The 25,147-nt window shown below is 36.6% G+C and overlaps 1 protein-coding gene across 13 annotated transcripts in view; it reads left to right on the top strand.

Annotated features, from left to right (window-relative positions):
• GRID2 (glutamate ionotropic receptor delta type subunit 2) overlaps positions 1 to 25,147 on the top strand; it is an 800,504-nt gene that overhangs the window by 432,158 nt on the left and 343,199 nt on the right. The window contains exon 1 of one of the 13 annotated variants that reach the window (XM_080592184.1): positions 1,424 to 2,927. The exons of the other annotated variants lie outside the window; for them this stretch is intronic. The gene's annotated coding sequence lies outside the window, so the exon portion shown is untranslated. Of the gene's footprint in view, positions 1 to 1,423; positions 2,928 to 25,147 lie in introns of those variants that run through there. 13 annotated transcript variants of the gene reach the window in all.

Below are 25,147 nucleotides of genomic sequence, written 5' to 3'. Positions count from 1 at the left end.
TTTTACCCAGTCTACTCAGAGCTCTGCTTGACGTGGTGACAAGGTTCCTAACTGCCCTCAAGCCTGGCCTTTGCCTTAAAATTCAGCATGCAGAGCAGAGTGTATTACTGGTGTGTCACAGCTCACTGAGCCACATAATAATTCTGCATGCATCACCACTTCCTCCCACAGTAAAAATGTTTGGCATCCAGGGGTTGCATTATGGTAAAGATGGTATGTGTGCTTCAGGAGCAAAGGTCTCTTTATGTTAATGGATAGCTAAAAAAGCAGCTGTCACATTATATACGTTACACAATACATTTGTGATGTATTGGAGATTCTTGTGGGGATGCTAACCGCCCAACTCATCATATGTCCATTTTTAAAACTGTATTGGTTCTTCTAGCTAATACATTTTAAATTCCATGTAAATATTTTATGAGATGCGTGTAAGATAAAAACAGCTTTATTCATAGAAGTGTTTTATTCTCTCAAACCTATTAAAATTTCAATTATCAAACATTCCAAGTTCCTCAGCAAAAATTCATAAGGCTTCCAATACATTATTTTACATAAACAAATTGTCATTGTGCCTGTTGAATTGATGTTGTCTGTGTTGCATTAAATTCTTATATTCCACCATTGCTCAGATGGGATTCTTAACTTTGCAGCATTGTCTGGCTTTATTTTGCATGTGATGCAGTAAATGATTAATACTCTAAATGTACCTAGAATATTGTATCTGCTGTGCTTCAGATTCAGCACCAGAAAAGCTCTTTAAAGAGCTTTTTCCCCCTCCTCCTCTCATAAGTAATACACCTATAATGTAACTGAGACACTTTAAACGTGTAAGTCTAGATTGTCTCTACATCATCTCTTCAGTTATCTCACACTAGTACTTCCCATCTCCAAGCATTTTCCAATAGCTTCATCGCCTTTTCGTTTTAGTATAAGAGTCTCTGCTTCTTCTTGCTTTTAGCTTGTCTAAACACCAACTCTTTTTCTTATTCTTTCTTCCTGATGTTTCTTTGGCTGCTGGGCTTTCAATTGTCATGATTTCACATGATCTAATCTTCCTTGATCAATACCCTATATATCTTTTTCCTCACTGTTTTATAATACCGTCTCTTCTTAATTCGTCTTCAAAGTATGTAGAAGTCTTCTTCCCATTTCTTTCCTAACTTCATTTTCACATTTCTTTCAACTCTACTTTCTCTTTCAGCCCTACTTTTTTCTTTCTCCTGCTGTTCATTCTCTACACCATGTCTTTTTTATTATTATCCCCACATTTCTTCCTTCTTTGTGTATTCAGAAAGCCTTGGGTGGATCTAAAAAAAATAATGTTGGCCAGGAGGGGAGGGCTTGTTACGTCAACCTCCAAGCCTGTGTGCAAAAAGAAAGGATATGCTTTTTTTTCACCTCTATATGAAAGCAGAGCTTGCTCCATATTACAATCTGGTCAACAAACCAAGATTTTTAAATACATTTTTCAGTTTTGCAGGGCCTAAGCAGCATAGTTTGTTTTTTTGTGTGTGTGTTTTTGTTTTGTTTTGGTTTAGTTCTGGTACTCATTTATAATTTTATGGCAAATCGTGGAAAATTACTTAAAAGCAAAATAGGAAAAAATCAGACAGGGACTTTCTTGAATCTGATTACAACAAGCAAGGAATTTTCCTCAAGAAAAAAATAATGACATTAATAACAGATGCTTTGGGCAAATGAGGCCAACATTTGCTTCTGTTTATATTTGATGTGCTCATTAAATATAGATTTAGGTTGCATGAGCTGTTCAGAAAACATAAAATATTTAGCTGGTACTCTAATGTTAATTTGTGGTCACAGGCCCTGCGTGTGTAGCGGGATGTCGTATTACAATATTTGTTCTGAAGACCAAATAGAAGATGTGATGATAGACAGTTCTCACGCGCTGAATTTATCCCTAAAATTGGCACCGGAATTTCATCCATAGCCTGTGACATTTCTATGTGGGCAAAAGCCTGCCTGCATGAACAAACACACAAAGCAAAAACAAGTGTAACAAATTTGTGTCGCTGATTGATTACACAAAACTATTTATTACATTCAACAAATGATCGTGACAGCGACCTACCACACTGCCTAAGCTCAGTCTGTTGTAAATCAGATTCTTTGTTAAGACCTTATGTAGAACAATAATTTCAGGAACACTTCCTGAAGAGCTGTAAGCTTTTGTTGTGGCTGTCAAAACCCTTTCAGTCTACGGGCAGAAAGTTTTAGTCAAGCAGTATATGCTGCTGATTTCAGTTTGTCTTTGGCTCGTTTGAAGAAATCAGCTTAATTTGCTTTCTCTGGTTATCACAACCCAGCCAAATGGTTGTATAAGCAGGTGGCAAAAGTCTCGAGGACATGGGCTTGGCTGAAAAGGTAGAAGCAGTGGCCCAAACTATAAGGAGCCTGGGAACAAGGAAATGAGCTGGCATTATTGGGGGAGAGGAGGCCATTCCTGTTGGTAGGAAGGTAGATCCATAGCGAGCTTGGCTAGGGACAGCTGGATGAACTGAAGGAAAATAGCCAAAGAGAGGTGTTGAAGTTCAAAGCTGGTTATGTGGTGGAGAAGTTGAACTTTGCAGTTGAATTTCATTTGGACAGTCAGAGCAACACAGAGGCCAGAGACTTTGTGCTTGGTGGGAGTTGACAGTAATCTCAGTTTCCATCAGTGAAGGCATAAACAAGAATGTTAGTTATATGGAAAACAGGAGGAAAGGTGGGTTCAAGGCAGATACTTAGCAGACACAACCAATACCGATTGTTTCTTTTGCTAAGTATCTGCCTTGAACCCACCTTTTCTCCTGATTTCCATATTAATAAAATACCAATCCATCCAACCCTCAGAGTAAAAACATCTGAAATGAGTAGAGGCTTTGGGAAAGGAAACGGTACTGTGTTGCTGGGTTAACTTCAAATTGACGGTGAGTCTTCCAGGACGTCACATCAGAGACAGACTCAATATCGTTAATCCTGCCCAGTCACACATGGTTTTGGGACAGGTACAAGGAGTATTTTTTATTTTCTCTTTTTCTTTCACAAAATCTGTACTTTTGGTTTGCTCTTATACCTGGGTATACTTTTGAGATTCTCTCTGCAGTTATTATTTTGAATAATCACATTTTTTCACTTCAAAAACAAGCTATGCTGACAACTCTATGCAATCCCTGTCTTAAGGACCTGCAGAGTGTTGAAAGGTTTCTGGTAAAAATGCCTAGTTGTAAATTTCCTTACACCTTTGATTCTATAGCAATAAAAGAGTTGAAATTTAAGTATAATTATGCAGCTAACAAAGAACATACTTAAGACACCCACATATCTATTTAATACTGTCCAAACAGTTTGTAGATATATTTAGATAAATACGTTATCTTTTTTTAATAGAACTGAATAGTTTTAAATGCAGACTAGCCTACTGAGGCTTCTGGTTAATGTGCCTCTGTCGTGTTTAACATTTCAGGGATCGTATTTCAAAGTAAGTTTATTTTTAAATTGCATTTTAGGCTCTGATACAGTGTCTGCAGTTTGGAAAAGAATCAGCAAATGGGGCTAAGTAAATGCAATCACTTTTATCCTGTCAGTATTAATTTTCCACACAATATTTGGAATGCTTTCATATTCTGTTTAAATGAAATATTTTCAGCTCTCTCAGTGAAAAGATAGCACAGCCTTTGAATATGCACATTGCCTGTTTTACCTCTGTGTACTGCTGGTGCCTGTTTGCTATACAAAGTCATTTATGAGCATAAAGCTGACTCTGTGTTTGAGCAGATTTTTGCTTATAGTTCCTCCACAGTGAAGGCTGGAGAGGCAATAATATTTGCTAATTGGTATACTGCAACTCATTCCTAAAGTAATTTTAATTTTGAAAGTGGAAATGGAAAGTGTGATGATCCCTTTGTTACTTGCAAGACAGATGAATATAGGAGCTTGTTCACTAAAATAGTTTGATGAATTACATAAATTTCAGTGGCTTGAATTCTTTTGAAAAAATAAAAAGAATCAGATTATGCACTATAATTTCCATGGCTAAGGCTGGTATAATTGCTGTCTCAATTCAGAAGACTATCTTCCTATTAAGATATTTGCACAGTTTAGCCAGTCTGCATCGTGGTCGTAACTGTCACGCTTGGAGATTGTTTTATATTCTTCTGTTGAAAAAGGAAAGCAATGAAGCTTCACTTGTGTGTGTGTGCTACATAAAGTGAGGCTGTAGAAAGAGGAATAGAAGCAGACAGATTTTGCTTTTGTGTTTAATCAGTCAATAAGTGCAAGGAAGCGATTTTAACAATTTAAAAAAATAATATTTAAAAAAAAAAAAAAGCATACTTGAGTTTTAGGGTGTGCTTCTTGTGGAGTAATTTACTGAGTAACACTCTGGTGTGACTCCCAAAGACCTAGTCGTAGGGAAGCTTCCTGGGCATTTCTTTGATCGAGCAGACAGGGCAGCTCCTTCACCCAGCATCCCAGGCTTGTCCAAATCACATTTAGTGTAAAATGGAGTGCATGTCTAACAGGGAAGGAGATCTTGTTTGAGAGTATGATAAATGTCGCTAAGACTCATTTGCCATATCTCTAGAAAAGAAACAATTCAAACATGATGTTAGGGCACTATAAAATGAATGTCATTGCCATTCTCTGCAGGCTGGCTACAGGGAAGGATACTGTTTACACAAGAATATTTATGTATTATGTTTTCTTTTGCTGCTGGTAGCATTTTCTGTTGAGAAAATTTTTCTCTTTCTTCTTTTGCCTTTGTATAACTCATATGGTTTTAAGAACTGGAGTTCTATTTTTCTCCACGTACTATGTCCTGTTTTATATTGAGGAACATCTTTCCTTATATCCTCTTTATGAGGGAGGTCAAACCCTGGAAGAGGGCTTCAGAGAAGCTATGGGATTTCCATCCCTGGAGATTTCCAAACTCAGCAGGATGATGCCCTGAGCAACTGGATCTAATTTTGAAGTTAGCCTTCCCTTAGCAGGGGGTTGAACTAGATGACCTTAGAAGGTCCTTTCTAACATAAGTTTTTTTGCATTTCTGTGGTTATTGGAACTGAGATGTGTTGTTTCAAGTTAATTATAAAGGTAATGTTAGATAGCCCTGAGACGGATCTGTCTGGGCAACAGAGTGGTGGGAATATATCATTAATTTATAGAACAAGTTTTTTATGACTATTCTTAAGTACATTACCAAGGATTTCAACTTACAGAGAAATAGGGGGTGCAATGGCTTATGGCTAAAAGAAGCATGACTAAAGGCTATGAAGGAGGAACAGCTGTCTCTAGTGGTGGAAATCTCTGCCACCTAGCATTTGTTTCTTTTTTTGCCAATACAGAAATTGGGAGCAATGAAAACTGTTTAGCTTAAGTTTTGCTTACAAGCCTTATCTGTTAATGTATTTTCATGTTGCTTCTAATGTACAAGTATACAATTTCCTTTTAATTTACCTTTCAGATAACTGTTTATCAGCCTGCTTAAAGAACAGTTAGTGAAATACCCTATTTGTATCTAACCTTTCATAATGCCTTTAATAGGTGGTTTACAAAGAGGTTGTTGAATTGCAGTTTTGTAGAGCTGTCTCAAGGTAAAACTAGCTCATTTTGTTGAGTAGCAAAAGCAGTGGAGGAAATGAACTTTTAGTTACCCTTAAATAAATGTATCTACTGTTACATGTATATACACAATTCTCTTATTTTTATCAACCTAAAAATACTCTGTTATCAGCTAATAAGTGAAGAGGGCATTTAAAAGATTGTTAATGCAGCAATATTTACGTTGCAGAGCCTTTTGCTGAAGATAGCATTTCCAGGCAGTTAAGGAGATACCTGGTTTTAGGAGTCTGTGGTATTCTCACCTCGAATTTAGAGTTATATCTCTAAGCTTTAAAACAGAAAGCTAGTCCTCCAGATGAGGCACCCCGTTGCCACTGTTGATCTCTGGTTTGTACAGGAGCTGTAAGACTGCTCTGGGCTGGACTTCCGTAATTCACTGTAACAGAGAAGTGGAGCCTGTATTTCACAGAACCCTGAGGACTGCACTTTATAGCAGTTGCACCACACTGTGAGGCACATGGGGGTACCTTTGCACAATTTTTCCTCCTTTCCTTCTTTCACCGTTGCAACCAGTTTGCGAGTTATTAGTAGGGGAAGTGAAAAGGGGGTATGAGCTAGCAACAAGACTTTTTTCAGTATGTTGTCCCTGGATTTCTGGACCTTTTCCAGAAATGCAGGTCAATTACTGGTTTAGTAAGTTTGAGGATTGCTTTGTTGTATTTCTCCATGAATTTAACTATTGCAGGGGATCAAGACAAGAGGAACAAAAAGGATTGCCCATATTATAAATATGAATTTATTTGGCAAGGTGAAGGAATCATGTTTAACTAACTTACAAATTAAAGACAGTAGCAATGTTCAGTGACATTAAAAATCACTGGAAGTGTGCAAGAACGAAAGCTTCTATGACTGTACTTAGGGCAAGAAATAATGGAAGTAGATTGCAGCAAGGGAGTCTGAGGTTAGATATTAAGAAACACTTTTAAACCATAAAGATTCTGAAGTGTTGAAATAGATTGCCTGTGGAGACTGCATTAGTTCCATCTTTTGAAGGTTTTTAAGAATAGATTAGACAAATATCTGATGGGAATACTTTATACGTAGTTGATCCTGCTGTGGGGACTTAAATGACCTCTTAAGATCCATCAGCTGTCTTTTTATGATTCTTTGTAAATAGGGTGAATTTTGCTGACTTCTCAAGATGCTTGCTGAAAACCAAATCTTCTACATTATCTTTGTTGCCAGTTCTACACAATCGAAAATACTATATGTTCAAAAATACAGTGGATTGTGTGTTATGCTTAATCGTATTATACTTGGTCATTATGTTTGGAGTTGGAAGGATAACATTAATTCTTGCTCAATACTAACAGTCAATAAGTTTGGTGCAGGGAAAACATGATAGAAAGGAATGGGCTGGTTTTGTCAAAAGAAATTTGCAATTGGAAAAATTATGGAAAAGATCCATATACCACTGATTACATTGTATGGATTTGGATTAGAATTCCCTCAGAGAAATATAATGGGAAAATTGACATTTCAGTTAAAGCAAAAGCTCGTTTTAATTCCAAGCTTTACATTTGCATTTGTGTGGTGTTTTCCAACATAAGTCAAAGCACAAAGCATGATAATTGTTTTTTAATGTCATAATATAATATGTCAAAATACAACACAAATTTTATTTTTTTTTTAATTGTGAAAATCAGTGAAGGCAACATTTCCCAGTAGTGATTGTTAATTGTTTTATAACAAAACAGTTGGATGCAATGAAATGATGACATTTTAATGTGACATTATATATATATATATTACTGAAAAGAGTTGCTCACTGAGTTACTATACTGACTACACTGACTGCTAAGCCTGTTCTTCCCAAACCAAAGCATCCTTGACATTTCACTGAAAAAGTGATACCTTTCATTCTGCCACTTTCAAAAAAGCCAGTCTCTTCTAGCCTCCTTGAAAACTGTAACAGAATACTTCGTGTTGATGCCAGAGGTGTAATAATGGAGAAAATAATAGTCTAAGCTAGTGAAGAAAGAGCAGTCAGGCATTGGAACGGGTTGTCCAGGGAAGTGGTGGAGTCATCATCCTTGGGGGTGTTTAAGGAAAAGTTGGACGTGGTGCTTAGGGACATGGTTTAGTGAGTGATGTTGGTGGCAGGGGGATGGTTGGACCAGATGATCTTGGAGGTCTTTTCCAACCTTAATGATTCTGTGATTCTATGAATGTAAACAAAGCAAATTTTAACAGTTAAATTGTGGTTTTTTTTTGTCATTTTATTTTATTTGCCACATTATTAAGGAAGTATCCAAATAAATATTAAATAAATACAAATTTTTCTTACTGGCACATTAAAGTTACTGCCCTGCATATTTTTTTTCTGTAGCTCATTAGTGTTGCTACCTCCCTACACCTGACTCTACACATGATCACCTGGGTATGATCTGGTTCTGGGTTGTATTAGAAAATGAAGAAACAGATAAATTACTTCTTCACAGGATAGCTTGCTTTTGCCACCTATAACTAAGGAGCCAACAGTAACTAGTAGAATTTTGGCATGCTTGAGGTATGCATATAGGACGAATTTCCTAGAAGGGCAATGAATATAAAACTGCTATTAACATTACAATAGCCACTTTATACTGTGAATTTCCTGCCATCCAGAAATAGAACCATGAAGTACTAGGTAATGTAATGGATTTAAGAAAATGCAGAAAGATTTGAGTGTGAGTGAATAATCTCTTCTTACATGTTTAGCAGAAACGTATTAGGGTGAAGTTTTCAATACAGTGGCATGGTAAAGAAATAGTTATAATCTATTACAGTAATCAAAGGAAAAACAGCAGTCTATTGTAAGCAATAATTTAAACAAAATATACTTGCTGAAATTACTGAAGAGCGAAATAAAATAAAAATAAAACAATGATTATTGAAATAACTTGAGGTTATTGGTTTAGATGAGAAATGACAGGATACAGACTAGATAAAAACAGTTTAGTTATTTTTGAGATGAGCATATAATTTTCAATAAACAGTGAGAAAATAATGTGTAGTTATGTAAGTACAACGTGCTATATATTCAAATGTTTAAATCATTATATCAGTGCATGGTCACACAAAATGCAAAGATGTGTCAAATTTGCATTACAACAACCACAACCAGGTGAAATTCAGATATGACAGAATCTTTCCTTAAGAGAAGGAGGGTGGTGTAAGTCAGTCAGACCGAAGCCATCGCCGAAGGTCCCATTTCTGCGCCCAGCTCTGTCAGGGCCTCATGCGACCTTTGGACACAGCACGGTACGTCTGGAGCTGCAGCACTTGTCTCTGCAGTGTGCTGAGAGTCAGAGGAGCTTTTTATTTATTTGCTAAGTACTGTGTGAAGTTGTATTTCAGATGTCTCAGCTGGCATCGCTCTCACAGCCATTAAATTGTGGCACAGGCTCTGGTGTAGGCACAATGATTCCCATATGCCCTGTCTAATCAGCTGGTGGGTGCCTGGGCATTAATTAACGTTGTTATAAGTAGGAGGAGAAAAAAAAAGATCAGAAGGGGATAAGTGAGTATAAAAAATGCACAGCTTATCAGCAGCTGTATAGGTTACCTTTTCCAAGTTGTGCCAGTTTAAAACTGAGGGTAATTAGAAGAATAAATCACAGGGGAAAGAAGAAATGTTTGTTTCACTTTATTTATTTATTTATTTTTCTGATTGGTTTGCTCTGTATTTTGCAGTTTGGGGATCCGAGTTTGAGAGGGGGGAAAAAAGTTTTGATTGATACTGACTTTGTAATGAAATATTTTTGTCATTCCCAAATAATAAGACCAGTAAAAGCCCATGCTTTGGTGACAGCACAGGTTTGAGGCTCACTGGATGGTGAAGCCGTGAAAGCAAACCAGCTCATTTGAAAGCTCATTCTTACTCTGACAGTATTTTAAAACTTTTTCCTTACAAAATGAGGATTTTACCCTTTAGTTTGTAAGTATGCTTGTATGTATGTGCTTTTTAATACAGTTTATTCACATGATGAGAAAGACTCTTTTGAAATCTTTCATATTAGTTCAGTTTAGACACTTGGCCTTAGCTTATTGAATGAGAACTTTTAGAATGATAAAATATTTGAAGTACGGGAGAAAAACCTATTAGATCATAAAATCTGTTTTTCTGCTGACTTTCACGCAGATAGGTATATTTGATGTTCAACTCTAGCTCAACATGATCTTAGCTAAAGGGTTTAAACTTTATAGTAACTCAACTTTTGAAGCTTTCAGCGGGGTACGAACACATCATGGTGTCCATCCATAATAATTTTACTACAGGTAGCTTTCTGAATCACAGATAGGTGTCTTCCAGGTGGTTTTTTTTTCACATTATGAGAGGATATCTTTGTATTGTATGTGAAAGTGAAAAAGGTCATTTGAGAAGACAGATGCCTCTTTTCAGGTTTGATTTCATTGTCCACATTTGCAAACCACAAAATTAATGTTTATGCAAAATAATTGAGGCAAAAGCACAATTGCACTGTGGTAATGAGAAAAACAGAAGGAGAAGTGTGTTTATGGAATGATGTAAAATAAGACCTCTGGTTTATATAACCATATTTGCTAACTGAAGAAATGTATGGATTCTAGGTGGTTCCAAACATATTTTTTTCTTTATTAAATTAAGTAGTTAAAGCACATTATCTGAAATATTAACCTTCTGCTTATGTCTTTAGACCCTTTAAGGAAAAGGAGGCTGTGCTGTAGCTGAAAAAGCTATTAATGTTTTAATAAAATGCAGTGGTGCATACATAAGCTTATATCCTAAGGTGAAAAGCATGTGTTCATCTCATTTTCCTATTGCTATACATGGTAATTTTTGTATATAATTTCAAGTTGGCTGAGATCTGGGCCTGATATATAGTCGGTTGCAACTGGGAAATTGATATCAAACAGTTGTGATCAACCACATGAGATATTTGGAGAGTTTGGAGAAATAAAAGAAAATAAAGGAAAGAAGGTACATGAGGGTATTGTCAAAGTTGTGATAGTCATTTAAATAAAATGTAACATCTGGCTGATTGCCAAGCAGTTCATTGGGCAGGTGCATGACGATTTTAGCACTGCAGTTATGCCAGGTTTTATTATCTTTGCCCTGTTTAATTATCAAACAGGAACATTTGTGAGAACTTTTAGGAAATTAACTTTTGGAGAGAACATGGGTTTTAGGATAGTTTGTGGGTTTTGATCGTTTTTACTCTGCTGTTTGTATAGTTCTGCATCTAGTGTTTCTAAAAGAAAAAAAAAAAACCACTCACTCTGTGGGTATAGCTGTAAGAAATCCTTTTTTAAAATGTAAATGGAGATTTTTGTAAGCCTGCCTATCTGTGTGGGCCCACAGCAGCACATCACTCTCTGACCTTCCCAGAAAGCAGAGTTCTGCCACAAGCTGTGCCTGAGCTTGTGTATGGTCTCGCTGTCTTCTGCGGTAAAAAGGCACAATTCTTTCTGATGTGGAGTGGCAGAATCTCGCCACTAGAAATGAAACCAGTATCATTACCTCTTTGCTTGCTGAGTTATTCCCTTTGACATTGATCTTTACACTTTAGCTGCAGCAGAAAAATGGCAAAAGCTAGGGCAGGAGGAAATGTCCCCTGACTGCCGTAGAGCAAACCTGGACCTATGGCACGGGTTTAAGAGTGCAATTCAGAACTGAGGTGGTGACTTGGGGGTCTTGTTGAACTATAAATGCTCTAAAACCAGTAGGGGAGGGAGAGGCAGCAGCAGCTCTATCAGTGCTAGGTCAGATAGTGATCAGTGTCATGTAAAACATGGGGCCAGATCTTCTCGCTTTGGTTGATTTTCCTTTTTTTAGTTTTGTTGTTGTTGTGGGAGTCTATTGATGTATTTAAGATTTCCTGGTGAATACAGAAAGACTGAAAATAAGTAATTCTGTAGGGCTTTTACTTTCCTTCTGTCAACACCGACCACTCCACCTCCAAGCTTTACAGCCACAATAGCCTTACCAAAGGCTTTAGTCTTACCAAACTGAGCTATTAGAATAGCTTTCTTTTATTATTTTTTTTTTGGGGGGGGGGGTGGGGGGGGTGGGAGTGTGTGTGTGTGGGGGGAATTTCAGTGCGGTGCAGAAGACTGAACAGCTTTAGATTGTTTCTGAAATAAGGAAGCAGCAAAGATTGGCATTAGCACCATATTTCCCTGGTCCTTATCCTACCTCATGCATTATCCTTTCCAAACCATGAAGCATGCAGGTAGCAGCTTGGAAGATCAAGGGAATATGATGGGTGGCATGTGAGTGGCATAGTCTCCTACAGGGATAAAAGAGCTGGAGATCAAAAGGGGATCCGAGCTGAGGTAAACAAGGGTGGGGGAAAACCCTGTAACACCAATGCTGGAGTAGAAGTCTGGCAGGCTGGGTCGTTTGAGGATACTTTGGCTGATAATGAAAGATTTATTTATTTTTTTTAAAGATCATTTGAATATTTGATTTAATGCATTATTTTATTAAATGAGCAAGTATGCCCTTCAGAGTTAGGGAGTCAGGCTGCCCTATAGCAGGAGTCTGACTTTGAAACAGGACTGGCTGCTAATGAACAACAGAAATAGGCAAAAAAATAATAGAGCAGATCGGAAGTAAATATTTGCACTTAAATGTGTTTGAAAGTCAGTGTCAGTGGTCTAATATGAATTGGAGGGCTCAAGAATCTCTGGAGCTGTTCTGGTGGCTTTCAGCTCAGACGTCAGTCAGCCTGTGCAGTAAATAGGTTCAACAAGATTTTTGTTACGTTGAATCATATCGGATTTCAAACCCTGTTATGCATTTCTTGTAAGGCTTCATAAGGTCTGAACCAGAAAATGTATTTGGAACCAGGAATTAAAATTTAATGCCTTTTCTTTGAAAAATGGAGCAGGACTGAGAGTGATAACTCTTCATTTTTAATGTGAGAACTCCTCTTCTTTTAGCCTTGCTCTTCAGGATGTTATGTTTCCTGAGTACTTTGAATTAAGGGTATTTTTTAAAACTAATTTTCAGATACTTTTAGCAGCTATATCTTTAATACCAATAAGAAATGACTTGGAAAACTGCTGTGAAAACTGAAAAAAAAGGGGGTTTGGGCATCTAGCCTGGTTCACTGAACTATAGATTGCTTTCTACAGCTCATGTCTGCTGAAAGCTTCAGGTGGAGAAAAATAGCAAAAAGAATTAGCAGAAAGTATGAGAGAAGTCTTTTGTTAAAGAAATTGACTTCTCTTTGTCCTTACTAACACAGCTGACTTATATTGATTTTTCTACCTGTCTTCCAATCTTTTTCTTAGTATGTATATTCGTATTTAATGATATTCCAATTTACTGACCACTTCCAATTAACTTAAGTCATGTCTGTCCTTCACTATTTGAATAAATGTTTTATTTTATTGGTTTTAAAGGTTTTATTTAAAGGTTTTATTTTATTCAAACCTTTTTAAAGGTTTTATTTTATTTGAATAAACCTTTTGTTCCCATGACTATCTGTGATGATAGCAGACTGTCATTCTCACATTCACTGTTGTACCTCATACATTTATTTTGGAATATGCTTCCTCTGCAAAACAGTGAGGGGACAGAGGACTGACTTCTTGCTAGTAGCCTTAGGTTCACTGTGATTAAACAGGAAAATCCTTTTTATAGATATTTCAATGGAATGTAAAATCCGTAGTGGCAGTATACAAATGCAGTGAGGTTCAGCTGAGGTTTTGTGACTGACTTTTCAAACACAGCACTATTAGAAAAATAGCTGAAATCCAGATCTGCTGAACTCTGCAGGTTTTTTTTTAGGCATGGTGTTTTAATAAAATAGGGTTCTTGAGGAGGGTTACAATTGTGTTGTAAAAAGTTGAGAGATATAAACAAGATGAATAACGTTATTTATTCACTTGCTGTTTCTCACAGGGGAAAAGTTTGTGGAATCGTTTCAGAGTGTCTAAAGAAACAAAAAAGTGGTGTATGGGCAGTGGGACTCACAGCTTCCAGGACTTTTGTAGGCAACAAGTTCCAGAGAGTTCAAAAACTGGGGCTTTTGTACACTTGTCTTGGTGTACTTCCTGCTGTCTGGGAGAGAAGCAGCACAGGGAAAAAGCAGATAAATCTGTACATTAGGTAGTAAAGTGGGGAGCAAGTTAATGCTTTTATCCAATTTATATGCCATAACCAGATCCAAACTGCCTAGCATATTTTGCAGAGCAGTGTACTAATGCCTCTTTAAAATCCATTCAGAAATCTAGTTGGAGACAAATGAGGCATAAGAAAAGATGGCAGGCTCTGCAACCAGCAAGTGTGCTGAACAGATACTGCGTGGTTTGTATGAATATGGAAGAAGAGTAAGAACGGGAAATGAATAATCGGAGGGTCTGTGTGTGTCACGGTACGTGTGTGGTGTAGAATCTGATCCTTTTCCTCAGGTGAAGCCCTTTAACCTCCATCCCAAATAGGTGGTGCTTTGCTTTATGAATAGCCCGGTTATCCCCCTGGGGGAAGAGTAATGCTGTTTGTCAGAGTGGCAAAATCTAGCTCCTTGAATCCAAACCGGTGACATATCTTGTTTACTTTATCACTGCTTCCTTTTGTAATCGATCTGAGAGTTCAGCTGTTGCAGAAAAGTGACAAATGGTTGTTGCCCGGTATCTGTGGAAACTATCTGCGAGCCTTTGTAAAGACTGGGGAGACTGTTGCTGGTAAAGATGTAATCTGATGAATGGCAGAGCAATTGCAGTCTGAGAGGCAGAATGGAGATTTAAAACAAAAAAATGAAAGAAACATTGGAGAATGTGTGAGGAAATCAGATAAACCTATTATTTATTTCATATGGAAAAGGATAAGATACTGACCATTGTGTCTGGCTGCAGGTTTGCCAAATCATTTTCACACAAACACGGATTTCTTTTCCTTGGAGCATGGTGCTTCTCAAGAGATGTCTGAAATTAAATGTATCGGACCATTTCTCCTTACTGCCCTCTCCCAGCATTTAAAGGAAACGTAAATGTGGGTGCAATAAAGGTAATGTTTTCATTTTACCCTAGCTTAAACTGGATCTACTGAGAAATAACATTTATACAAATAGCTTTCTGTGCATCTAAGAAAATGTGAAAAGGAAAAAAAAAAAGTCCATGAATTATTAAAATAAAGGAGCTAGCCTGAGTTCAGCTGCTCTTGACATGCTGCAGCAAAGTGTGGAAGCGCAGCCTTAATTTATTTTTTTAAGCTACCAAAGTAGCTTAAGCACTAAAAGGATGTGGAAAAAAATCTATATATTGTTGACAAAAAACATTTTCTCAAATGAAGAAGGGATTATGGAGCAGTGTATTTCAGTGATTCTCTCAAAATAGTAAGAAAGGGTTAAGAAAGAAACCCAAGATGGGAAAAAAATAAAATAAAAAAATCACAGAAATAAAGTCACCAGTTGGGTGGGTGCTCTCTGTAAAACAAAGCTGTTTCAAATGCATGCAGAGAGCCCAGAAAATGGTCCACAGCTGTTTGGAGCTGCTGTTTGAGGTGTTTCTGGTAGGTTCCTGGTTGGAGGTTTTGCCTGGTTCCTGGCCGGGCTTGATGAGAGAGACTCAAAATTCAGTGAAACTACAGGTGAGATGTACATGAGCTGCCTACATCCAGGGTCTTTCTGTATTTACAGACGTCACTGAATGTGGAAGGTCAGGGTCAGTCCCATGGGGAAGTGATGGGCATCAATGCAGTCTAAGTGAGCTTCAGACACTTCAAAACCTTGCTCAGAGCTCTGCTAAAGCTCAGTTCTTTCTGTTGAAATTGTGTGCTGTTTTGCACCTGTAGCACTAGAAGAACAGATCAACATTAATACCTTCTTACATATTTAGCCACTAACTGAGAATTTTTAAGTGTTACTTACTATTGCTATCAAATATGGCATATTTACACATATAACCCTGAAAATGTACTGTGGATTTGCTCGTCTTAATGATTGGCAGGGAGGTGGGATCTTCAAACAAAATGTAGACTGAACACCTTTTTTAAATCTATTTGCAAAGGTATCTCATAGGGCTTCTGGTAGAATTGTGTTGTGCTTCTGGTTCCTTCAACTGGTGTTACTTAACACTGCATTCAGACCAAAAATTAAATCCCACGCATTTCAAACTGACAACATGGACTTTTCAGCATCTTAAAATAGATAATTGAAAATTATATTTAATTTTTTAAAAATAATCTTATTTAAAAATAAAGCTCTCCTCTGTGTAAAACTGAATTAAATACATAAATCTTTCTACCAGCATAGGGCAAAGAGGAAGCATGTTTTATTCATGTAACAGGCTGCTATTTCACACTGATGCAAATAAGGCAACATGTGAACTAACAGCTGCTCTCAAACAGATTGCTGCATGTCACGATCTGCTAAAGGAGCACAGCTGGAGAAATCTGCAGAACATTTTTAACTTTAAATCAAACAAACTAGGAAAGCATTAAGTACTGTACATATAATAGCATTGATGTTTACAAAGGGTTTCCCATGCTCTGTGTAGGTAGAATGGTTTCTGTTCTTAGGCTGCCTTCGATAAAATATTCAGCCAACCCAAGCCAGTGAATACCCAAGGTATTCATTCCAATCTCAAGCACTTCGCTGTCTGTTGGTACCATGCAGATGTTCTAGCAGGGCTGTGCAGGCTTACATTTTATCTGTCATAATGTGAAAAACACTCTGACTTGAACCTGCCTTGAGTCCTTCGTTTGAGTAAGACTGTGGTCTAGGAAGCCAACAGGCACTCAAAGAAGTACTCATGTCAACCCTAGGAGGAGCTGTCTGACTCAGAAGTGAAGTCGAATTTGTCAAGCAGATTTGTTAGTTGTGTTATTGCTTGAGGACAGAACTTCTTTCCTTTTTGTTTCTCTTAGCAGGGAGAGAGAATACTGAAGAACTTACTGTTCTTGACCTTAGCTATATACTAGCCTGGCCTTCTTTTGACTGGCAGATGCTAGCTAGTAAGCTGAGCCAAAAGTCACTGTGGGAAGTGCTGAAAACAGAAGCATCCAAGATGGTCAGCTAAATGTGTGAGCTTAGAGGCCATTAGGCTAGTAGACAAAAGTGAAATCCATGTCTTATGCCTCTGTACGCTGGAGATTCAATGAATGAATGTTTGTAGAGTTGCTGAAGGCAGAACAGACATAAGCATACAGCCGTATCAATCCTTGAAAAAGCATTCGGCTGTTTCTCTGAGATGGTCTTCATCATGTTGCACCATAGGAGCAGAGCGTAGATACATTTTTGTGTAAGACATGCTACAAAATAAGTGGTATATTTGAAGTGTTGTAAATCATTGCATTGTTTACAGCTAGGAACTGCATTGCAGGTAATTGCTTATGCCTAAATATTTACGTACCTTTCAGCAGCATTAAGTCTTTTGACTGGAAAAAGATTATCTACCTAGTGCCCTTAAAGATTAACTTTTGACTATAGTCTTTTTTTTCTTTTTTCTTACTATATCGAGTAACATTTGGTTCTTCATAACTTCAGACACCTGCTTTCCTTTTATAGACCATTGCTGTAAGTAACTGTAACTGCTTAAAGGGCCTGATTCAGCAGAGCATCTTAACAGGTACATGCAAACTTTGCTGCATCAGGAATATTGCATGGAGAATGCAATTCTGTTTGCTGCCTGTGTTTTTTTCCAGAAGTGACTTGTGTATATAGTCACTTGTAGTGTAAGAGTATTCCTGGCATTTCAACGACAGCAGAAACCTATTTCCAATTAAAAAATATCAGTAATGGTTCAGAAAATTGTTATCTGTAGTCAGTGCCTGATGCTCAGGGTCCTGTTCTGTCCTTGAGCCAGAAATTGTTTCGTTTTACATTAGGATGTGAAACATTTGCTTTTGTCTTTGCAGTTCGATTAGTGGCCATGATGGTGTAACATTTCATTCACTGCTTCATCCTTTGATTGTTTTGGTATGCCTTAATTAGTTATAAATGGCATTTATTATTATTCATGCCTTGTAAAATCCTTCTATGCTTCCAGGTTAAGCAGCAAGATGCAGCACTCTGCCTTTCAATGAGAGTAGCCAATACTAACTGTTAAGTTAGGAAGTGACATATTCTGAAACGTAGTTTTTAGGGAACTGAGATATGTCAAGAAATTTCGTAAGTGAAGGAAGATTCACTAATGGAATGAAAATTAAAATGTCGTCTTTTGTGGTGAAAGAGTGCTTTTCCTGGATGTCTTTGATTTGTCATTAGAGTCTTTGTGCTTTTCTAACTTTAGCTTGTGATGAAAATTTAGTTTTTATTGCTTAAATACTGCTTTAATTTCCAGTTAAAACAAAGCAAGTATGGCTGTAATGAAGCATTATCTACAAAGAGTGATATTGAATGATAAATACCTGGTTTTGGAGGCACTACAACTTATTTTTTTATTGTACTGTGCCATGCTTTCATCTACAATAAAAACAACCTGATCCATAATATTTCATATTCAGGCATTACTTCCTGAATAAGAGACTAGTTCTGTTATTGAAGAGAACAGCTGAAGCATATAAATAAGAAACCTAGAAAGACAACCAAAATGCAAAAGATTAGCAGTGTTTTTAGTCACAAAATGAGATGCACATACATGGCTTTGTTTCCCTCCCCCTTCTGAGGGTATGCAAACACAAGATGAAACAAACTAGCAATAATTAGGAGTGTATCAAAGCCATTTAATTGACCAAAACTTGTCTTATGATACCGACACGTCCCTAAACTCTTCTTTATCAAATAATTCCACCCAAGCATGACTTATAGAAGTGACAAGAAAAATTTTAATTTCAATACACTAGATTTGTTAAACTAGAACTACTTAGGCTATTTAAATTGCAATTGACTGTACTTAACAGTAGCTCCAGACTCCCAGAAATGACGGTGAAACCCCATATTACTTTTTTTTTTTTTTATGGACTCTAATATTGTTATGGCTTGTGTCAATTATCAGCGTTGTCTTAGTTACCAAAAGTGCAATATATTTTCTTTCCATTTAATTCTGGGGAAGGGGAAGAGAGGAATGATGTCTGATACAGAAGCACAATTATTTGTTAAGTAAATCATGTCAGAACCATCTCTTCTTTTGCACTGGAACATTAACTGCTCTACCATCCTCCTTTACATTTCACAGTCAGAACAATAGATACATTATTTTTAAAACAATCCATTTAATGCAGATTACTCCTGGAGGATGAAGATAATTTCATGTTGAAATTGCAGAGACGTGCTTGATCAGAAAGGAAAAATAGAACAAAATAATTTTTCATCAAACTAGCCCTTTGCTTTTAAAGTGACATTTTATTTGAAGAGAAAAATTGAAGGCTATTAGATTAAATGAGTAACTGTCTCATTTTGGTACTGACAGGGAAAGCAAAAATGTTTCAGAAGTTAGAGTTGAAGATATAAAACAATGGTGAGGTGGCTTCTGACATCTTATTCATGCAAATATATATTAAAATGCATTTGCTGTAATTTTTATTCTGTACCAAATTCATTTTGTAAGGTGCTTTTTGTTCACAGGCTGCCCAACGTTATGTTTCAAGATGGAGAATTTTCCCAACCAGGAGAATATGGGGGTTCTAAAATAAATAAATAAATAAATAAAAATAAAAAGGTGTGGTGGCGCAAGGAACGAAATTTATAAGATCTAAATGAGCTGAAGCTACTTGGAAGGGGCACAATATAGCAATGTAGTTGAATATTTTATTTTGAAAGTATGAAATCATTTTTCCTTGGTCACTTCCTAAACCATCCCAATGCACAGAAAGAAAATCAAAAATGTATATTTTGTATACGTGTATTGCTTCCAGTAATATTAAACAGTTTTGAAGCATTTCTAGGGGAAAGTTGCTATAATGTAGCACCAAAAGAAATTAAAGATAGATTAGTTCTAAAAGCAGCCTCAGTTATTGATTTTAAGTTGTCAAAGAAAGAAGAAAATCTTCAACAGAGGTAAATGATGCATCCTTCACTTCTGTATTGTATGAGTAAAATCCAAAGGGAAACTCTTCCACACAGAATATAAATTTTGAGAAGTTTAGCTAGAACATCAGTAACTAAATAAGATGTCAGTCTTCCTGGAAAAGACCAAGTGAAGTCTTTGGGAAGAGCTGAGATCTTAATTACTTCAAATAATAATAATAATTAAAAACAAAAACCACAACAGCTTCCGCCTCCATTTTTCAGGCAGTGAAAGAGCTCAGGAGCTTGTCTATACCTCAAACCCATGGGACAGGGATGCAAGGTGCTGTAAGGCAGTTTCCAGGTATTGAGTGCAAAGGAAATGAGTAAATTGCTAGTTGTTATTTTCCAGCTGAGGCTTCGGGTGATTTGCAGAATGTGGTGTGTGATGTGTTCCTTCACTACAGTTTTCTTTTAGTGTAGGTTACTCCTCTGTGCTCCCACAAGGCTGATTTCAGAGATGTACAACAACAGAATGGTAAAATACATAGTAAGAATTTGGTATGCACTGCATGTCATGTTCACGAGAGCATAAAAGGCATGGCACTAACAGTGGCTTGCAACTAACTGCATGCAAACCTGATTTAAAATTGGATACCTAGGAAAGAGGCGTGAGCATCTGGTTTTAGTTTTTTAAAGAATGTATTAAGCAGGGGTGGAAGTAAAAAAAGTAAGAGCAACAATAGCAACCTTCCAATAAAATATATTAATGTAATTAAAGGACATAATATATTAATGTAATTAAAGGACATAAATTATGAATATACAATGTAGTAAACAATAATAGAGAAAGATAACTTGTGGGCCCTCCAGAGACAGTGTTGGCATAATTGTAGGTACAGACATCATGTTTTATCTTGGTTAATGTTCTAGGTAGAAAAGAAGTACTGTAAGAGAAGGGCAGTGTGCCCCACTTATTTTGTGATTACGAGCTCTGAGACAGGTGGATTTAAAAAATTTTTTTTTGCAACTGTTAATAGTTTGCGCTTCTCACTTGAGAACTGCCTCAATAACCCAAGTATACAGGAGAGATGTTGGTTGATTATTGTTTTTTAAATTTTAAAAATGGAAAATGAAATATATTTTCAACCCACTTTCCCTTTTTCCCATCTTCACTACCCTGCCAGAAAACAAGAAACTTGACCATGCTAAGCAATCACTTATATTAATGGTATTCTGAGCCTGCTTCATTGGAGAATCATACCATTGAAGAAATTCAGAATGAAATTTACATAAGTTACACAATTTGGATAATTCCCATTGACTCATTTTTTCTTCATTACCAGTTACAGTCATTGCTTTAATTTAATTCATGTTCTTTCTCTCTCTTTTTTTTTTTTTTTTAATCCATCTTTCTTAATCCTGGACAATGGCAGTTTACAAGACAGGTCAATACTAGATAAATCTGTTAGATTATATTATGGTTTGTTACTCATATTAACATCAAATCTTATACCAATGCATGACTTTTATATATATATATATATATATTTATTTGGAGTAAACATCTGATATAAAGACAGGAAGACATGGTGTAAAAATGTGTCATTCTAATAGGGTATCAGAACAATTTCTTCTTGGGTTGCTTTTCTTTTTCTTTGTTTTTCTTTCATTTATCTCCTGTTTTGATTCTGTTCCTGTAGCAACTGTTATTTCTTTGATGCCTACTTTGTCACAGTCTCTTCTTTTTTTGAAAATAAGATAAACAGTCAAAAAAAGAAAAAAAATCCTTTAAAAGACTTCTTGCCACAGTGGGTGTTTCAGTAGGCAAACTGGGTTTACAATTGCCAGCAAAAACTTTGGATTATAACCACACCACAGACCTCATGCTATGCTTCATAGGTTTTATGTAGCCAATGTTTAACAAGCAATTTGAATATTAACCTTTGCTTAAACCTAAGGGCCTCATAGTGTCTTAATGCGACCCAGTTAATTACATGAAGTGTTAGAAAGCACATGGCTCTGAGAACTTGCCTTTTTGTCTTCCTTGCAACTATGCTGTTTGCTATACTCAGCTCTCAAATGGTTGCAAAAGGAATAAATAAATTGTAGGAAAGCGGTTGTGCATAGTTAATTGTCTGATCTCCATTTAAAAAGGAGCAAGCTGATATTCTCTTTTCCCAAAGCTGTAGTCCGGAATGTCTCGGAATGAAGTACACTTGGCAGGGGAACATAGTGTATTTCAATTTTGTCTTCTCCCTGATGTGTGCCGTAGCATCCTCTGTGATTTATTTTTTTTGTTGGAACAGGCTTTTTAGAGATGGGACATCAGTGGGACATCTCTGATGAGACTGATTTGGCATAACGAGTAAACGGAGATGACTGTGGGTTAATCGGGACATTTTAACAAAGAATTCCACTTAATGAAGATTCATTCAACAAGTACCAAGGGGGTAAAGGAATGATTAACCAAGTCTTAAGTAAGCATGGAATAGCATGGAATTACAGATTTGGGCCATTTAATATATTTTACAGGAAGAATTTAAAGGATTTTTTTCTTATTTTGTTTGAATTTAGTTTCTTGAACATAGTGTGTGTGTATGCACATACACAAACACATACTTTAACTCTCCAGTTGTCTTGGGACAATGACAGTCCCCTGAGGACTCTTAGTTTGTGAGACTATAGTAGGGTGTCTTATATATTGAAAAATTTAATTAGCACTGAATGAATCAAATACATTTACTAGTGGTTGAGTCTCAATGCACTTACCAAAAATGAGCAGAGCACTCGTTTTTCAAAACCTGTGCAAAAATTCCAGCTGTGTCGAAGCATGTAGGAAAAATAAATAAATAAATAAACTAGTCATCATTACATATTTTGTGATTTATCTAAAGTGGATGGGTCTTAATCATCCCTGTTACGGGATTTTTGGAGACTAACCAATGCTATTTCCCCCCACAGTTTTTGGAAACATGGTTCTAAGCTGCTTACACTGACAAAGTATGCTAAGTGTCAAAGTACAGTAGGAACCTCAGCAAAGTAGTGAGCAGGTAGAAGTGCACAATGTTAGAACAATTTTCCTGGAAACTATATCAATAGTTATGATAATGTAAATTTATTTGTATATATTTTCCTGTGCTATGCCAGCACCAACAAAGTCCTTGTCACTCTTCAGTGGCTATTGTGAAAAAAATCTTATTCTTGGGGCACCATCAGACCTGGGGGAAACAGCACTATGTCCCTGTCTGTGCAGTTTTGTTATCCTTTGCACCTTTTTTTCCATAGACTAGCACCAAAATAAAGGTGACTGGAAGCACCTCTCACAAATTAAACACATTTGTGTTATATGTTGTAATGTTGCAGGAACTTCTGGTTAGTTTCATCTCCTGTTAATAATTTGACTAAAATCTAGCACTGTCACTTCAGTGACAACTAAAATATGATAGGCACTTTTGATGCAAGTTATCGGTGTCATACTTTGACAAATAAAATCTGATCAAATAGGAAAGGAGTCATGAAAGACAGTTTGTGAGAATTTTCCTTTCTAAGTTAATATTCCTCTGCCTCGTGATGTTTTGGCTTTTTCTTAACAGATCAATGAGACCTTTCCAGAGATATTCTGGAACACAATAATGTCATTTCACTAGATGTTGAAGTGAAAAAGACGTACTGCTTCTGACTGAGAACATGTGGTTTGTAGAGTCTCAGAGTCTGGGTGAGTGGTTATTTCTCTTTGGGCAGCTAGGACCCATATCCTGTACCCAAGAACCCTAGGATGTAGGATGATGTTTAGCATGGAAGACCAACATATCAACCACTGCTGCTGGTCATTAAATTGGTGGTTTACCAATTTATCGTCAGGTATCGCATGTCCTAGGGAAGCATGTGTGTTTTGAAAATGAAAGGGGCGAGGAACGATAAAGGGAATAAGGCAAAAAAAAAGTAGGTGCGATGCTTCCTCTGGTCAAGGACTGACTTGGCTGTTCCCACGGCAACGGAGCTCAGCACTGTCAGGCAGCTGCTGATTACACTGTGAATTTTATTTGCATTCATGATTAAGGAGGAGTATAAGAGAACTGAAGTAAAGAATTAAAAAAGCAATAAGAGGATAAAAGACCTTTCAATCAATGCTCCTTAGAAGCTTTAATTAAAAACAAAATGTAGAAGGAGGGAGAGGGAAAGAAACAGAGATGGGAAATTATGGTAAAATTTTAGAATATTTTATTTAATTGAAGAACAATTGTTGCAGAGGTATTGGAAGGACTGCTAGCATCACCATGAACTACTTATATTTCATAGCTTTACACCACGTACAAAGTGGATTTATTCATTATAGGGAGGGCTACTATCTGTCAGCATGAAAAAAATAATTCAATCTGAAACTGCATTTAAGTGAAGGATTTACAATATGTTAAAGCATTTGGGGGTTTTCAGATATGGCTCTGTACTATGTGCCACCTTCGCTTTTTAGTCTGTTTTATTGTGTCTTGTGTTGTTTGTAGCAATCATCAGGGGCTTTTATATAAGTACATATCAAGCCTATGCTACATATTTGTATGTGTGTATAATACATATGTATACATTACACCCACGTAAAGAAAGGCTACCACTGAAATACAGAAACTTAAAAGCCTCTTCTACCCTTAATAACTGGTGTATAACTCAGTCAAATTAATGATGTCGTGTCATTGAAATAAAAAGAATTAGTCCTTTCAGATGTAATTTGGAATAGATGATTATGAACTTTTTTTTTTTACATTCCTTCTAATAAAATCAAAGTTTATGAGAGCCTGACAGTGGGCAAACAATCTCTTGCTTTAGAAGAAAAAGGGTGGTGGTTTACAAGGGAGGATAATTTTGCCATTGCCACCGATAGCACTAAGTTTTCACTCTAGATCTTCATCTTCTTCACAGTACTGCAGCCCAGCTTGGGAAACTGTATTTTTAATGACAATTTATACACTGTTACTCTCGTGGCTATGTATGCCCTGGACCAAATCCAGGAGATGGTAGGGAAGTGAGACGTTTGTCTTTCTGAATCCAATAAATTTGGAGATTTGGGTGGTTAGACAGGGAGGCAGCCCACAAGTATTTATGTATAAGAAGGACAATCAGAACCTTTGTACCTATATTTTGCCCCAGGTTGAGAGGAATTTGACCAGGATGCTGCTTACAGTCTTGTCTCAATTCCTAACTTGCTCTCTATTTGGAAATATGTTAAAAAGAGAAGCTGGTTTTAACAGCTTTCATCTCAGTGAAAAGACTTGTGGTTGTTTGGTTAAGTGAACATGGTTAGCAGGTATTCATCATGTCTGGTACACAGCAGCAAATTTTTAAGCTTATTTGACAGCTGGTGGAAATATTCCTTTGAATGATGTGTGTCAAAGGAGATGTATGCAAGCAGAAATAAACATATGTGAATATCTGAAGTTAACGCTCTGTGTAAATATACATAAAATTAGCTCTATGGAGTCTTTGGAAACTTTGAAATTTCTACCATGTTTCAAAATTAAGTGATGCATTTCAATATTGAGAACAGCTTTTAGAATGACAGCTGTGTAACAATAAAAAGCAGGATGTTAAATCCCTAATATTAAATCCTCATAATTTCAGAGGCAGCTATAAGCACTGAACAAAGCAAAATAAAATATATAGTTTTCTGGTGGGAG

This window comes from Anser brachyrhynchus, assembly GCF_964034855.1.
Source record: "Anser brachyrhynchus genome assembly, chromosome: 4".
NCBI classification, from domain to species: domain Eukaryota; kingdom Metazoa; phylum Chordata; class Aves; order Anseriformes; family Anatidae; genus Anser; species Anser brachyrhynchus.
This window is presented reverse-complemented; position numbering and strand designations above follow the sequence as displayed.